At 42.1% G+C, this 18,411-nt stretch overlaps 1 protein-coding gene across 1 annotated transcript in view; it reads right to left on the bottom strand.

The window, feature by feature from the left end:
* LOC131949643 (uncharacterized) overlaps positions 1 to 3,712 on the bottom strand; it is a gene marked incomplete at its 3' end in the record, with an annotated part of 34,339 nt that extends 30,627 nt beyond the window's left edge. The window contains exon 1 of the mRNA XM_059311490.1: positions 3,304 to 3,712. The remainder of the gene's footprint in view (positions 1 to 3,303) is intronic.
* Positions 3,713 to 18,411: the final 14,699 nt, after the last annotated feature.

Raw genomic sequence — 18,411 nt, 5'->3', positions numbered from 1 at the left:
ATAAAACTTGTATCCAGCCTATAATAAAACTTGTATCCAGCCTATAATAAAACTTGTATCCAGCCTATAATAAAACTTGTATCCAGTCTATAATAAAACTTGTATCCAGCCTATAATAAAAACACGTATCCAGCCTATAATAAAACTAGTATCCAGTCTATAATAAAACTAGTATCCAGCCTATAATAAAACTTGTATCCAGTCTATAATAAAACTTGTATCCAGTCTATAATAAAACTTGTATCCAGCCTATAATAAAACTTGTATCCAGTCTATAATAAAACTTGTATCCAGCCTATAATAAAACGTGTATCCAGCCTATAATAAAACTAGTATCCAGCCTATAATAAAACTTGTATCCAGCCTATAATAAAACTTTTATTTGTGTGTGTGTGTGTGTCTGGGTGTCTGGGTGTGTCACGCCTCTAACCTTAAATGTATTCGACCTACACGCATCTAACTTGAAAATGTATTACATTTTGAGTCTTCATAATCCATGCCGGCTAGTATCGATATCTGTATTTACTCGTGTAATGAAATTCCGAATCCGTTTCAACAAAATCGATTATCAATAACACGAGACAAAGGGATGGAAATATTGCAGAAATGTTTCCCATCCCCACCCCCTCATCACAAAACATTGATTTTTTTCTCACATAAATTTTTACGTTCATAGTTCTCTCACATAAACTTTTGCGTTCATAGTTTTTTACAAGCTTTTATTTAAATTGCTTTCTCGGTGTAGATCGAAACGCCGGAGCGAAATTTCGGGCACTTCTAACTGACATATCCGATTCAAAGATGGCACGAGGGTCAAGACATGAAGACAATGCAATTTGACATTAATTGGATGCCTAAATAATGTTTATGAATTAATTAAAATTTGGTACAAATTAGTAGGCTGTCTCATCCAAATATTCCGCACTATTATACACGCGTTATCACGTTCATTCGGCGTGCAATGATTTTAAGTACTGAAATTTTTTTTCATAGAAAACTTTTTAATAACAAGCTTTTATGTAATAATGCAATAAAAAGTAGAAAATAAATTATGCACTACTATTTAAATAACTATAAAAAAATGCGTGTGTCTCTTCCTAAATATTAATAAAGGTATCCAATAGATACTAAAGTGAACTACACTTTTTTTATAGTTATTTAAATAGTAGTGTATAATTTATTTTCTACCTTTTTGCGTATTATTACATAAAAGCTTGTTATTAAAACGTTTTTTAGGATTAAATATTTTTTTTCTTGCAAGCCAAAACACGTGCAATAAAACACAGAGAGTGCACATATAAAACACTTGTTAGACTTACAGTTAAGACACGTATACGATTAGCATAAACTCCTGGGTTAGGGTTAGGGTTAGACTTACAGTTAAGACACGTACAAGATTAGCATAATCTCCTGGCTTCTACCAGATATTTTGGACAAGATCTGATTGGCCCAGATAAGAAGACAGACGGGCTTCAGGAAGTCTTAAAATCATTCATGAGACATAAGAGACATGAGACATAAGACAGATCAAATCTACAATAAATATAGGACACGTCGCACCTAGGCAACACATATGCCACATATATTAAGACACACATAAGACACACGCGTGCCACATATAAGACACATAAAATTAGTTGGAAGATATTGAAAGTTCATGTAATAGTATCACGTAATGCAAGTTTACATTTTATGCCTGCTGGTATGATAAAATCAGTGGCGTAGCGAGGGGGGGGTGCGGACCGCGCCGGGGGACACCATTTAAGGGGGTAACACCAAGGCAAAAATAAGTAAAATATATACAGAAAAATGATAATTTCACTTTATTAAATGATTAATTTGACTGAATTAAAAAGTCTTTTAAGAGCAAAGTGAACAAATCCCCACGCAGGTGGTGGAGCGGGGGGGGGGGGGGGTAAAAAAATTAAATACATTCAGCAGAATTTTTTTTAAAATAATTATACCCATGTGTATACACATACTTATAAGTGTATATGGAATTTTTTTTTCTCACGGGGGGGGGGGGGGGTGGGGGGTGGGGGTGACACCATCAGGTGCCGCTCCGGGTACAACCCGACCTCGCTACGCCACTGGATAAAATGTCTAACCCTAAACCTTAAGGGGAATATAAGAGATTTAAGGGGGACGTAATGAAATCTTACAGTGCTAATGGGATACCTTAACCCAGAGTTGTCGCGATGTAGCGGTAAGGAATGGGGACTGCACCGTATGACACCATTTACGGGGGCAGGGGTAAGGTTAACACAAACTGCCAAATGTACAGAGGGAAAAAGAGAATTTAGTTGAATATTTCTAGGAACTGATAGGCCACTCAATGGCCGAGGGGCGGGTGACACAATCTATATATAAAATTCTCTTCATGGAGGGACCATGTGGAACACCAGCTATAAGCACACCGACTACCCCCTCCCTCGCTCTCCAGGCATGCTCAACAGACCATATCGCTACCACCCCCACCCCCACCACTCTGGTGAGCTGTGGTTCACACCGAATCATAGAGCCGGGTCGAATCAGTGAAGGATATTAGTGGCAGGTAATTTAGTTTTTAAACGATTTGAAACTGTTAGGGTTAGGGTTAGGGTGAGCGGGGTAGGTGGAGGAGAGAAAGGGAGGGTTAGAATAATCGTCCTTCACGTGCTACTGATAGTGTTTTAAAGCAAAATATTTTCAGTCACAGCATTGTAGTGTCGAATTCACAAATTATGATTTACTGAAAAGTAGAAAATAAAACAAGTAGGCCCTATATAGCGGCGTATGGGCGAGTCAGCTCGTCTCAAATAAAAACTGCTTGTTTAAACTTAAATTAAAAGACACGTGTGCACCAATTTATAGCTTAATGTATGTTTATATATTTATAGCTTAAGGCAAATTGCAGAGCGAGTGACACCTTGCTATATATATATATATATATATATATATATATATATGTTACCGAGTGTATTTACTCGCACGCCAAATGTTACAGAGTGTATTTACTCGCACGCCAAATGTTACAGAGTGTATTTACTCGCACGCCAAATGTTACAGAGTGTATTTACTCGCACGCCAAATGTTACAGAGTGTATTTACTCGCACGCCAAATGTTACAGAGTGTATTTACTCGCACGCCAAATGTTACAGAGTGTATTTACTTGTGCTATCTTTGACCGGCACACAACATTAATCACAATACAGATACTCTGAAGTGCAGGTTTACATTTATCTCTTTATTAATTGAATCAATAGAAACATTCCACATAGAAATGCATCAATGTTCCACAAGAATACAATGAACCAACTGACCCCCACTGTCCTCACTAGTTCTCACACATCAGAATACACGTGTCAATGGTTCAGGCTTCCAATCTTATTCTCACAAATTAAAACACGTATCTACAGTTCAGGCTTCAACTTCTGTTCTCCTCACTTCTGTCGTACAGTCCTATTATATCGCCTCCCAACCACGCAGTCGCCTTGTATTCGTAATCGGTTCTATCCGTTGCATCATAGCTATGAACTCCGCACTTCTGTCGTACAGTCCGATTATATCGCCTCCCAACTACGCAGTCGTCTTGTACTAGTTATTATTAGACTTTTGTTTCTATTTCTGTCACACCACCTGCATCCGTTGCATCAGTTCAGTTTGGCCTTGGTCATGTCTTAGTTGACAGACTGTATTGCGTTCTTATCAATCGTCTTTAGTAACTACACTAGTTACATATATATATATATATATATATATATATATATATATATATATATATATATATATATATATATATATACATATATATATATATATATATATATATATATATATATATATATATATATATATATATATATATATATATATATATCGCCGATACTTTTTTACTTGTTGGGGGGGGGGGGGGGCGGAACCTAGCGATCCAACTTCCTTAACCGTAAACCTTTAGCCAGACAGATGTAAAGACAGTTTAAAGCGCTTATAAGATACCTTAATTTAAGGCAGATATACTTAAAACGCTAATGAGATACAGTAACTGAAGAACGTCTGTCGTAACGTTAATCCTAACCCCGTGTAGTAAGTGCACGTTAATCCTAACCCCGTGTAGTAAGTGCACGTTAATCCTAACCCCGTGTAGTAAGTGCACGTTAATCATAACCCCGTGTAGTAAGTGCACGTTAATCCTAACCCCGTGTAGTAAGTGCACGTTAATCCTAACCCCGTGTAGTAAGTGCACGTTAATCCTAACCCCGTGTAGTAAGTGCACGTTAATCCTAACCCCGTGTAGTAAGTGCACGTTAATCCTAACCCCGTGTAGTAAGTGCACGTTAATCCTAACCCCGTGTAGTAAAGTGCATGACGTGTGTCCCAGACCACGTGACCGGGTAATGAGTTATCGACTAGGACGTCGGCCCCACTATCCAGTAATATGTTCAATCAACGGCCTCCAAATTCTTGGCTTTAGTTCGGGCTGGCCACGATATTGGGGATCAAATTGTCTCTCGTTAGTTCTAGGGTTAGGGTCAGGGTTAGGGTTAGAACTTAAATTTTCGGGGGGGGGGGGGGGAAGGGGCGCACACTGTTAAAAGTAAATATTTTCTATAGAAATTCCATTTTGTTCGGGAGGGGGGGGGGGGGGCGGTAGACTTTCTTCGGGTGGGGGGGGGGTGATGATACGGCTTTAGAACCTAATCCTTAGACGACAGATGATAAGGCTTTAGAACCTAGGGTTCGTTTTAATTTTTGAGGGTTAGTGTTATTGGTTTACCTCTGGATTTTATCATAATCCAATGTAAAATTTATTTTTTTTATTTAAAGAACTTTTATATTAAAATAAAACTATTAAATTGTCATATGTGGTAAGGTTAGGGTTAGGGTTAAGTTTATTTTTTAAAATAAGACTCAGGATCACCGTAAAGCCTCGAAAATAAATCAATCGAATTAGGTCGATTAAACATTTCGGTGGATGATAAAAATCAATCATTGAAACTTCTAATTCACTAAGTAGTGTATATTGACGACACAGTGCATAGCGCCTAATGTTATGGATAAACTGACGGTATGTGTAAACATAACCCTATCCCTAACCCTAACCCTAACCCTAACCCTTACCCTTACCCTAACCCTAACCCTAATCCTAACCCTAACCCTAACCCTAACCCTAACCCTAACCAACAAATTATGTGGACTGACTCTAAACCTAACAAGCCCAGTGATGAAAGAAATTTAGAAAGTAGGTATAGGTTTAGGTTAGATGTAGGTGTGACGGTTAGGTTAGGTTAGATGTAGGTGTGACGGTTAGGTTAGGTTAGATATAGGTGTGACGTTTAGGTTAGATGTAGGTGTGACGGTTAGGTTAGATGTAGGTGTGACGGTTAGGTTAGGTTAGATATAGGTGTGACGGTTAGGTTAGGTTAGATGTAGGTGTGACGGTTAGGTTAGGTTAGATGTAGGTGTGACGGTTAGGTTAGATATAGGTGTGACGGTTAGGTTAGGTTAGATGTAGGTGTGACAGTTAGGTTAGACGTAGGTGTGACGGTTAGGTTAGATGTAGGTGTGACGGTTAGGTTAGATGTAGGTGTGACGTTTAGGTTAGATGTAGGTGTGACGGTTAGGTTAGGTTAGATGTAGGTGTGACGGTTAGGTTAGATATAGGTGTGACGTTTAGGTTAGATGTAGGTGTGACGGTTAGGTTAGGTTAGATGTAGGTGTGACGGTTAGGTTAGATATAGGTGTGACGGTTAGGTTAGATATAGGTGTGACGGTTAGGTTAGGTTAGATGTAGGGGTGACGGTTAGGTTAGATGTAGGTGTGATGGTTAGGTTAGGTTAGATGTAGGTGTGACGGTTAGGTTAGGTTAGTTGTAGGTGTGACGGTTAGGTTAGGTTAGATGTAGGTGTGACGGTTAGGTTAGATGTAGGTGTGACGGTTAGGTTAGGTTAGATGTAGGTGTGACGGTTAGCTTAGATGTAGGTGTGACGGTTAGGTTAGGTTAGATATAGGTGTGACGGTTAGGTTAGATGTAGGTGTGACGGTTAGGTTAGGTTAGATGTAGGTGTGACGGTTAGGTTAGGTTAGATGTAGGTGTGACGGTTAGGTTAGATGTAGGTGTGACGGTTAGGTTAGATGTAGGTGTGAGGGTTAGGTTAGATGTAGGTGTGACGGTTAGGTTAGATGTAGGTGTGACGGTTAGGTTAGATGTAGGTGTGACGGTTAGGTTAGATGTAGGTGTGACGGTTAGGTTAGATGTAGGTGTGACGGTTAGGTTAGATATAGGTGTGACGGTTAGGTTAGGTGTAGGTGTGACGGTTAGGTTAGATGTAGGTGTGACGGTTAAGTTAGATGTAGGTGTGAGGGTTAGGTTAGATGTAGGTGTGACGGTTAGGTTAGATGTAGGTGTGACGGTTAGGTTAGATATAGGTGTGACAGTTAGGTTAGATGTAGGTGTGACGGTAAGGTTAGATGTATGTGTGACGGTTAGGTTAGGTTAGATATAGGTGTGACGGTTAGGTTAGGTTAGATGTAGGTGTGACAGTTAGGTTAGATGTAGGTGTGAGGGTTAGGTTAGGTTAGATGTAGGTGTGACGGTTAGGTTAGATGTAGGTGTGACGGTTAGGTTAGATATAGGTGTGACGGTTAGCTTAGATGTAGGTGTGACGGTTAGGTTAGGTTAGATGTAGGTGTGACGGTTAGGTTAGGTTAGATGTAGGTGTGACGGTTAGGTTAGGTAAGATGTAGGTGTGAGGGTTAGGTTAGGTTAGATGTAGGTGTGACGGTTAGGTTAGATGTAGGTGTGACGGTTAGGTTAGATGTAGGTGTGACGGTTAGCTTAGATGTAGGTGTGACGGTTAGGTTAGGTTAGATGTAGGTGTGACGGTTAGGTTAGGTTAGATGTAGGTGTGACGGTTAGGTTAGGTTAGATGTAGGTGTGAGGGTTAGGTTAGGTTAGATGTAGGTGTGACGGTTAGGTTAGATGTAGGTGTGACGGTTAGGTTAGATGTAGGTGTGACGGTTAGCTTAGATGTAGGTTTGACGGTTAGGTTAGGTTAGATGTAGGTGTGACGGTTAGGTTAGATGTAGGTGTGACGGTTAGGTTAGATGTAGGTGTAAGGGTTAGGTTAGATGTAGGTGTGACGGTTAGGTTAGATGTAGGTGTGACGGTTAGGTTAGATGTAGGTGTGACGGTTAGGTTAGATGTAGGTGTGACGGTTAGGTTAGGTTAGATATAGGTGTGACAGTTAGGTTAGATGTAGGTGTGACGGTTAGGTTAGATGTAGGTGTGACGGTTAGGTTAGATGTAGGTGTGACGGTTAGGTTAGATGTAGGTGTGACGGTTAGGTTAGGTTAGATATAGGTGTGACAGTTAGGTTAGATGTAGGTGTGACGGTTAGGTTAGATGTAGGTGTGACGGTTAGGTTAGGTTAGATATAGGTGTGACAGTTAGGTTAGATGTAGGTGTGACGGTTAGGTTAGGTTAGATATAGGTGTGACAGTTAGGTTAGATATAGATGTGACGTTTAGGTTAGATATAGGTGTGACGGTTAGGTTAGGTGTAGGTGTGACGGTTAGGTTAGGTTAGATATAGGTGTGACGGTTAGGTTAGGTTAGATGTAGGTGTGACGGTTAGGTTAGATGTAGGTGTGACAGTTAGGTTAGATGTAGGTGTGAGGGTTAGGTTAGATGTATGTGTGACGGTTAGGTTAGATGTAGGTGTGACGGTTAGGTTAGATGTAGGTGTGACGGTTAGGTTAGATGTAGGTGTGACGGTTAGGTTAGGTTAGATGTAGGTGTGACGGTTAGGTTAGATGTAGGTGTGACGGTTAGGTTAGATGTAGGTGTGACGGTTAGGTTAGATGTAGGTGTGACGGTTAGGTTAGGTTAGATATAGGTGTGACGGTTAGGTTAGGTTAGATGTAGGTGTGACGGTTAGGTTAGATGTAGGTGTGACGGTTAGGTTAGGTTAGATATAGGTGTGACGGTTATGTTAGATATAGGTGTGACGGTTAGGTTAGATATAGGTGTGACGGTTAGGTTAGGTTAGATATAGGTGTGACGGTTAGGTTAGATGTAGGTGTGACGGTTAGGTTAGGTTAGATATAGGTGTGACGGTTAGGTTAGATGTAGGTGTGACGGTTAGGTTAGGTTAGATATAGGTGTGACGGTTAGGTTAGGTTAGATGTAGGTGTGACGGTTAGGTTAGGTTAGATATAGGTGTGACGGTTAGGTTAGGTTAGATGTAGGTGTGACGGTTAGGTTAGATGTAGGTGTGACGGTTAGGTTAGGTTAGATGTAGATGTGACGGTTAGGTTAGATGTAGGTGTGACGGTTAGGTTAGATGTAGGTGTGACGGTTAGGTTAGATGTAGGTGTGACGGTTAGGTTAGATATAGGTGTGACGGTTAGGTTAGGTTAGATGTAGGTGTGACGGTTAGGTTAGATATAGGTGTGACGGTTAGGTTAGATGTAGGTGTGACGGTTAGGTTAGGTTAGATATAGGTGTGACGGTTAGGTTAGGTTAGATATATGTGTGACGTTTAGGTTAGATGTAGGTGTGACGGTTAGGTTAGGTTAGATATAGGTGTGACGGTTAGGTTAGATGTAGGTGTGACGGTTAGGTTAGACGTAGGTGTGACGGTTAGGTTAGATGTAGGTGTGACGGTTAGGTTAGATGTAGGTGTGACGGTTAGGTTAGATGTAGGTGTGACGTTTAGGTTAGATGTAGGTGTGACGGTTAGGTTAGGTTAGATATAGGTGTGACGGTTAGGTTAGATGTAGGTGTGACGGTTAGGTTAGGTTAGATATAGATGTGACGGTTAGGTTAGATGTAGGTGTGACGGTTAGGTTAGATGTAGGTGTGACGGTTAGGTTAGGTGTAGGTGTGACGGTTAGGTTAGATATAGATGTGACGGTTAGGTTAGGTTAGATGTAGGTGTGACGGTTAGGTTAGATGTAGGTGTGACGGTTAGGTTAGGTTAGATGTAGGTGTGACGGTTAGGTTAGATGTAGGTGTGACAGTTAGGTTAGATGTAGGTGTGACGGTTAGGTTAGGTTAGATGTAGGTGTGACGGTTAGGTTAGATGTAGGTGTGACGGTTAGGTTAGGTTAGATATAGGTGTGACGGTTAGGTTAGATGTAGGTGTGACGGTTAGGTTAGGTTAGATATAGGTGTGACGGTTAGGTTAGATGTAGGTGTGACGGTTAGGTTAGGTTAGATGTAGGTGTGACGGTTAGGTTAGGTTAGATATAGGTGTGACGGTTAGGTTAGGTGTAGGTGTGACGGTTAGGTTAGATATAGATGTGACGGTTAGGTTAGGTTAGATGTAGGTGTGACGGTTAGGTTAGATGTAGGTGTGACAGTTAGGTTAGATGTAGGTGTAACGGTTAGGTTAGATGTAGGTGTGACGGTTAGGTTAGGTTAGATGTAGGTGTGACGGTTAGGTTAGATATAGGTGTGACGGTTAGGTTAGGTTAGATGTAGGTGTGACAGTTAGGTTAGATGTAGGTGTGACGGTTAGGTTAGGTTAGATATAGGTGTGACGGTTAGGTTAGATGTAGGTGTGACGGTTAGGTTAGACGTAGGTGTGACGGTTAGGTTAGATGTAGGTGTGACGGTTAGGTTAGATGTAGGTGTGACGGTTAGGTTAGATGTAGGTGTGACGTTTAGGTTAGATGTAGGTGTGACGGTTAGGTTAGGTTAGATATAGGTGTGACGGTTAGGTTAGATGTAGGTGTGACGGTTAGGTTAGGTTAGATATAGATGTGACGGTTAGGTTAGATGTAGGTGTGACGGTTAGGTTAGATGTAGGTGTGACGGTTAGGTTAGGTGTAGGTGTGACGGTTAGGTTAGATATAGATGTGACGGTTAGGTTAGGTTAGATGTAGGTGTGACGGTTAGGTTAGATGTAGGTGTGACGGTTAGGTTAGGTTAGATGTAGGTGTGACGGTTAGGTTAGATGTAGGTGTGACAGTTAGGTTAGATGTAGGTGTGACGGTTAGGTTAGGTTAGATGTAGGTGTGACGGTTAGGTTAGATGTAGGTGTGACGGTTAGGTTAGGTTAGATATAGGTGTGACGGTTAGGTTAGATGTAGGTGTGACGGTTAGGTTAGGTTAGATATAGGTGTGACGGTTAGGTTAGATGTAGGTGTGACGGTTAGGTTAGGTTAGATGTAGGTGTGACGGTTAGGTTAGGTTAGATATAGGTGTGACGGTTAGGTTAGGTGTAGGTGTGACGGTTAGGTTAGATGTAGGTGTGACGGTTAGGTTAGGTTAGATGTAGGTGTGACGGTTAGGTTAGATGTAGGTGTGACAGTTAGGTTAGATGTAGGTGTGACGGTTAGGTTAGGTTAGATGTAGGTGTGACGGTTAGGTTAGATGTAGGTGTGACGGTTAGGTTAGGTTAGATATAGGTGTGACGGTTAGGTTAGATGTAGGTGTGACGGTTAGGTTAGGTTAGATATAGGTGTGACGGTTAGGTTAGATGTAGGTGTGACGGTTAGGTTAGGTTAGATGTAGGTGTGACGGTTAGGTTAGGTTAGATATAGGTGTGACGGTTAGGTTAGGTGTAGGTGTGACGGTTAGGTTAGATATAGATGTGACGGTTAGGTTAGGTTAGATGTAGGTGTGACGGTTAGGTTAGATGTAGGTGTGACAGTTAGGTTAGATGTAGGTGTGACGGTTAGGTTAGATGTAGGTGTGACGGTTAGGTTAGGTTAGATGTAGGTGTGACGGTTAGGTTAGATATAGGTGTGACGGTTAGGTTAGGTTAGATGTAGGTGTGACAGTTAGGTTAGATGTAGGTGTGACGGTTAGGTTAGGTTAGATATAGGTGTGACGGTTAGGTTAGATGTAGGTGTGACGGTTAGGTTAGACGTAGGTGTGACGGTTAGGTTAGATGTAGGTGTGACGGTTAGGTTAGATGTAGGTGTGACGGTTAGGTTAGATGTAGGTGTGACGTTTAGGTTAGATGTAGGTGTGACGGTTAGGTTAGGTTAGATATAGGTGTGACGGTTAGGTTAGATGTAGGTGTGACGGTTAGGTTAGGTTAGATATAGATGTGACGGTTAGGTTAGATGTAGGTGTGACGGTTAGGTTAGATGTAGGTGTGACGGTTAGGTTAGGTGTAGGTGTGACGGTTAGGTTAGATATAGATGTGACGGTTAGGTTAGGTTAGATGTAGGTGTGACGGTTAGGTTAGATGTAGGTGTGACGGTTAGGTTAGGTTAGATGTAGGTGTGACGGTTAGGTTAGATGTAGGTGTGACAGTTAGGTTAGATGTAGGTGTGACGGTTAGGTTAGGTTAGATGTAGGTGTGACGGTTAGGTTAGATGTAGGTGTGACGGTTAGGTTAGGTTAGATATAGGTGTGACGGTTAGGTTAGATGTAGGTGTGACGGTTAGGTTAGGTTAGATATAGGTGTGACGGTTAGGTTAGATGTAGGTGTGACGGTTAGGTTAGGTTAGATGTAGGTGTGACGGTTAGGTTAGGTTAGATATAGGTGTGACGGTTAGGTTAGGTGTAGGTGTGACGGTTAGGTTAGATATAGATGTGACGGTTAGGTTAGGTTAGATGTAGGTGTGACGGTTAGGTTAGATGTAGGTGTGACAGTTAGGTTAGATGTAGGTGTGACGGTTAGGTTAGATGTAGGTGTGACGGTTAGGTTAGGTTAGATGTAGGTGTGACGGTTAGGTTAGATATAGGTGTGACGGTTAGGTTAGGTTAGATGTAGGTGTGACAGTTAGGTTAGATGTAGGTGTGACGGTTAGGTTAGGTTAGATATAGGTGTGACGGTTAGGTTAGATGTAGGTGTGACGGTTAGGTTAGGTTAGATATAGGTGTGACGGTTAGGTTAGGTTAGATATAGGTGTGACGGTTAGGTTAGATATAGGTGTGACGGTTAGGTTAGGTTAGATATAGGTGTGACGGTTAGGTTAGGTTAGATATAGGTGTGACGGTTAGGTTAGATGTAGGTGTGACGGTTAGGTTAGGTTAGATGTAGGTGTGACGGTTAGGTTAGGTTAGATATAGGTGTGACGGTTAGGTTAGGTGTAGGTGTGACGGTTAGGTTAGATATAGATGTGACGGTTAGGTTAGGTTAGATGTAGGTGTGACAGTTAGGTTAGATGTAGGTGTGACGGTTAGGTTAGATGTAGGTTTGACGGTTAGGTTAGGTTAGATGTAGGTGTGACGGTTAGGTTAGATATAGGTGTGACGGTTAGGTTAGGTTAGATGTAGGTGTGACAGTTAGGTTAGATGTAGGTGTGACGGTTAGGTTAGGTTAGATATAGGTGTGACGGTTAGGTTAGATGTAGGTGTGACGGTTAGGTTAGGTTAGATATAGGTGTGACGGTTAGGTTAGGTTAGATATAGGTGTGACGGTTAGGTTAGATATAGGTGTGACGGTTAGGTTAGATGTAGGTGTGACGGTTAGGTTAGGTTAGATATAGGTGTGACGGTTAGGTTAGATGTAGGTCTGACGGTTAGGTTAGGTTAGATATAGGTGTGACGGTTAGGTTAGATGTAGGTGTGACGGTTAGGTTAGGTTAGATATAGGTGTGACGGTTAGGTTAGGTTAGATATAGGTGTGACGGTTAGGTTAGATATAGGTGTGACGGTTAGGTTAGATGTAGGTGTGACGGTTAGGTTAGGTTAGATATAGGTGTGACGGTTAGGTTAGGTTAGATGTAGGTGTGACGGTTAGGTTAGGTTAGATGTAGGTGTGACGGTTAGGTTAGATGTAGGTGTGACGGTTAGGTTAGATGTAGGTGTGACGGTTAGGTTAGGTTAGATGTAGGTGTGACGGTTAGGTTAGGTTAGATGTAGGTGTGACGGTTAGGTTAGATGTAGGTGTGACGGTTAGGTTAGGTTAGATGTAGGTGTGACGGTTAGGTTAGATGTAGGTGACGGTTAGGTTAGATGTAGGTGTGACGGTTAGGTTAGGTTAGATGTAGGTGTAACGGTTAGGTTAGATGTAGGTGTGACGGTTAGGTTAGATATAGGTGTGACGGTTAGGTTTAATATAGGTGTGACGGTTAGGTTAGATGTAGGTGTGACGGTTAGGTTAGGTTAGATGTAGGTGTGACGGTTAGGTTAGATGTAGGTGTGACGGTCAGGTTAGATGTACGTGTGACGGTTAGGTTAGATGTAGGTGTGACGGTTAGGTTAGATGTAGGTGTGACGGTTAGGTTAGATGTAGGTGTGACGGTTAGGTTAGGTTAGATATAGGTGTGACGGTTAGGTTAGGTTAGATGTAGGTGTGACGGTTAGGTTAGATGTAGGTGTGACGGTTAGGTTAGATGTAGGTGTGACGGTTAGGTTAGGTTAGATATAGGTGTGACGGTTAGGTTAGGTTAGATATAGGTGTGACGGTTAGGTTAGATATAGGTGTGACAGTTAGGTTAGGTTAGATGTAGGTGTGACGGTTAGGTTAGGTTAGATATAGGTGTGACGGTTAGGTTAGATGTAGGTGTGACGGTTAGGTTAGGTTAGATATAGGTGTGACGGTTAGGTTAGGTTAGATATTGGTGTGACGGTTAGGTTAGATGTAGGTGTGACGGTTAGGTTAGATGTAGGTGTGACGGTTAGGTTAGGTTAGATATAGGTGTGACGGTTAGGTTAGGTTAGATATAGGTGTGACGGTTAGGTTAGGTTAGATGTAGGTGTGACGGTTAGGTTAGATGTAGGTGTGACGGTTAGGTTAGGTTAGATGTAGGTGTGACGGTTAGGTTAGATGTAGGTGTGACGGTTAGGTTAGGTTAGATGTAGGTGTGACGGTTAGGTTAGGTTAGATATAGGTGTGACAGTTAGGTTAGGTTAGATGTAGGTGTGACAGTTAGGTTAGATGTAGGTGTGACGGTTAGGTTAGGTTAGATATAGGTGTGACGGTTAGGTTAGATGTAGGTGTGACGGTTAGGTTAGGTTAGATATAGGTGTGACGGTTAGGTTAGATGTAGGTGTGACGGTTAGGTTAGGTTAGATATAGGTGTGACGGTTAGGTTAGGTTAGATGGAGGTGTGACGGTTGGGTTAGATGTAGGTGTGACGGTTAGGTTAGATGTAGGTGTGACAGTTAGGTTAGATATAGGTGTGACGGTTAGGTTAGATGTAGGTGTGACGGTTAAGTTAGATGTAGGTGTGACAGTTAGGTTAGATATAGGTGTGACGGTTAGGTTAGGTTAGATGGAGGTGTGACGGTTGGGTTAGATGTAGGTGTGACGGTTAGGTTAGAAGTAGGTGTGACGGTTAGGTTAGGTTAGATGTAGGTGTGACGGTTAGGTTAGATGTAGGTGTGACGGTTAGGTTAGGTTAGATATAGGTGTGACGGTTAGGTTAGATGTAGGTGTGACGGTTAGGTTAGGTTAGATGTAGGTGTGACGGTTAGGTTAGATGTAGGTGTGACGGTTAGGTTAGATGTAGGTGTGACGGTTAGGTTAGGTTAGATGTAGGTGTGACGGTTAGGTTAGGTTAGATATAGGTGTGACAGTTAGGTTAGATTTAGGTGTGACGGTTAAGTTAGATGTAGGTGTGACGGTTAGCTTAGATGTAGGTGTGACGGTTAGGTTAGATGTAGGTGTGACGGTTAGGTTAGGTTAGATGTAGGTGTGATGGTTAGGTTAGATGTAGTTGTGACGGTTAGGTTAGATGTAGGTGTGACGGTTAGGTTAGGTTAGATGTAGATGTGACGGTTAGGTTAGATGTAGGTGTGACGGTTAGGTTAGATGTAGGTGTTGTGACCTACTTAGGTCGAGTCATTTTTATTTTGACATTGTATAATTCCTTATATGGAATGATGGTGTAACACCTGGGGTTTTTCCATTGACTGTTAAGGTGTTTGAGACATAGAAAATTTCCATTAAAATCTGATTGAATGATTCTGATCAGATGATTATCCCAACCAATGGCGACATGAGTTGAGGATAACCTCCCCTGTCACAGAAGTCTATAATTGCACTGCACACTCGCAACACGAGGCAGTTTTTCTTGACCTAAAAGTCTACGAGGCCGTTTTACCTTAGTCAGGCAGCCGTCCATATTGTCCGGCTATAGACTCTGACCATTTGAACGTGAGAGTACTTAAGACCTGTGTGTGCCTTGCTTTCTTCAGTTGATTTAGTCTTCTAGTTTAATATTACTTGTCGTTAAGTAATTCCTGGAGCTACAGCCGTGTTGTGTGGCCTGTAGCTGTTCTTTAGACAGTGTAGAAATCTGTGATAGTGATTTTTCCTACATTTTGTAAGTTGTGTTTTGATATTTTATACATTAAATATTTTATCTAGTTCATCTTTGTGTTCTGCCACAACTGAGTTCGCTGATTAAAAGGTCGTATGTAGATTGGATGAGTGTTAATTACAATAGTATCACTAGCTCCCCTAGACATTAATTTCGAGCCCTAGTGGGACGTTGTGTTAAGTGTTCATCCACTTAGGCCGTAAGGTATTTGCATATGACCCCGAAAAAAGAATCCGGGGACGTTCTCCTTCTATTTAGCTGATAGATAGGTTAACGTTACAAAGTGGGAGCTCGCCGAGATTTAATCTGTCGTTCCAGTTGTTGGTTATATCAGTTGAATATTAAGGTTAGTTGGATTTAGTTGTTTTTATATCCAGTAGCGCAGTGTTCTTACAACGCGCGCTCAGGCTAGAGTATCTAGGTCAAATAAGCAGACGTGTCACGTCCTACATTTAGAGGTCAAGTACACGGCCCAACGCTGTGTATTAATTTAAAGGATCTAGGCTTGTTGTGATTTTCAAGTAGTGTTATGGAGTCTTTTTTGGCTAATCCTACTGTTGAAGATGTAGAAAAGTTGAGTAGAAAAGTTTTGGTTAGTGTTGTTAAGGAATTGAAATTGGATTATTCTGTTACGCAGAAGTCAGAGGTGTTGAGAGATAAAATTGTTGTTCATTTCATTAATGAAGGAGTATTTGACGAAAGTTTGTTAGCTAGTGTGTTGCTCCGCGAGGAGAAATCTATAGAAGAGAGGGAGCTTCTATTAAAAGAAAAGGAGTTTGAAACTAAAAGTGCTCTAGAGAAGGAGAAAGTTGCTCTAGAGAAACAGGAGTTAGAGGCTAAAATTGCTTTAGATAAGAGGAGGTTGGAATTAGAGTTTGGTCAAGTTAGTGATGTCACTTCTCCGGTAGATCCAAAAAAGTTGTCGGTAGGGCAAGTGATTGCCAAATTTGGGAAATTAGTTCCTAAATTTGATGAAACAGATTTGGTCGTTTTCTTTAACTCGTTTGAGAGTTTAGCGAAGACATGTGAATGGCCTGAAACTTCCATTACTGCTTTATTGAGCTCTGTCCTTACTGGGAAAGCTGCAAAAACATACCAGGCACTCTCTCACGACGTTCAAAATAACTATAGTTTGGTCAAGACTGCCATTTTAAAGGCCTACGCACTGACGCCCGAGGCCTATCGGACAAAATTCCGAACACTCCGCAAGTTACCCACACAATCATATGTGGAATTTCTCTTTGAAAAGGAGAAAATATTCTCAAGGTGGCTACACTCTGAGGAAGTTTCTGAGTTTGAGAAACTCAGGTCACTTATCCTAAGGGAAGAATTCCTATCGTCCCTGCCTGAAGAGATACGACTACACATACTGGATAACAAGATAACTGACATCCAGAAGGCTGCTGAGTCGGCTGACACATATATGTTGGTGCATAAGAAACCACCAGTGTCAGGAAACCGCCTCAACCCCGTGCTTCCCCTTTTTGGCAGCAATCCTCCTGTTGGCCAACACGTGAAGGCATCACAGTCCAGAGAGAAACCAAGATCAACTCTCAATCGTCGAGCAGTATGCCAGTTCTGCAAAAGGTCTGGGCATCTTGTCAAGGACTGTTACAAACGTCTTCAGAATAACAGAGAGGTGGTGCGTACTTCCGCGCACTATGCTCTATCCCCTCAAGCAGCCAGTTCAACTATGAACTCTAGAATTCAAAAGGACTCTAACCCTAAGTGTCCGCAAGAAGGTAGTCAAGTCTCCACACATTATGTGCAGTCACATTTTGACTGTTCTCGCCACCATCCAGTTTCTTCCGAGTCTACCGATCTCGAGGGATCGAGAAAAGTTGACTTTTCATCTTTTATTGCCGAAGCCATCATTAGCAAACCAGGTGATCCGTTGTCTCAGAAGAATATCACCGTTCTAAGAGACACAGGAGCGTCACAATCACTCCTTTTGAAAAGTTCAATGGACATTACACCTGAGACGAACACCGGAAGGATTTCCATTATCCAGGGAGTGGGGACAAAATCTACTGTCGTCCCTCTACACAAGTTCGCCCTGAAACATCATCTCGTCGAAGGTGAGGTCATTTTAGGTGTGATAGATAGTATTCCTGTCCCAGGAGTACACCTACTTCTAGGGAATGACCTTGCGGGAAGCAAAGTATACCCCTGTACGGTTTCAGACCCTTTGTCAACAGTTCCAGATAATGATTATGAACTGTATCCTGCATGTGCGGTGACAAGAAGCCAGACCAAACAATTGGCTGACACAACGTCTGAACCACACCCGCCATCATCGTCAAGAAATTCGACTCCCAAACTGGAGTCTATGCTTCCAGAAAACACAAGTCTGGGCTTACCCCTGAGGATATCTCAGGAAGACATCATTAAAGCTCAACAAGTCGACGCGGAACTCAAAGCAGCGGTCGAAAAATCTCTATCATCTGACGATGGAGAATATTTCTCCGAGAACGGCCTCTTCTTTCGTCGCGCTATACCAGTGATTGCCTCACCAGCCGAACCATGGTTGGGTAAAAACCAGCTGTGGATCCCTCCACCTTATCGGCATGAAATACTTAAGCTGGCCCATGACCATCCAATGTCAGCGCACCCAGGTGTCACTAAAACGACGGCGAAGATCAAAGAACTGTTCTTTTGGCCCAAAATGAGAAAAGATGTGTCGCGTTACTGTAGAAGTTGCACGAACTGTCAGTTGGCCGGAAAGCCAAACCAGACAATTCCTAAGGCCCCTTTGAGTCCGATTCCTGTATTAGAAGAACCTTTTTCTAAAATCGTCATGGACTGTGTAGGTCCCTTGCCTAAAACCAAGGCGGGCAACGAGTACCTACTTACCTTTATGTGTTCAAGTACCCGTTTTCCCGAGGCGATTCCCTTACGGAACATTAAGGCAAAGACTGTAGTCAGAGCCATGACCCGGTTCTTCACTACCTTTGGATTACCTAGAATCGTGCAAACAGATCAAGGCAGCAACTTCACCAGTCACCATTTTCAGGAAGCGCTAGCCAAGCTAGGCGTTACCCACATCACCAGCTCAGCCTACCACCCTCAGTCTCAAGGCGTACTTGAGAGGTTCCACCAAACCCTCAAAACCATGCTAAGGACATTCGCTAACAGTAACACCCAATGGGATGAGTCTGTTCCTTGGATTATTTTCGCCGCGAGGGACTGTGTCCAGGA

Source organism: Physella acuta, unplaced genomic scaffold (assembly GCF_028476545.2).
Source record: "Physella acuta isolate Inbredline_101_S28 unplaced genomic scaffold, ASM2847654v3 ptg000707l, whole genome shotgun sequence".
Lineage (NCBI taxonomy): Eukaryota > Metazoa > Mollusca > Gastropoda > Physidae > Physella > Physella acuta.
Note: the sequence above shows the minus strand (reverse complement) of the source record. Positions and strands in the feature narration are given on the sequence as shown.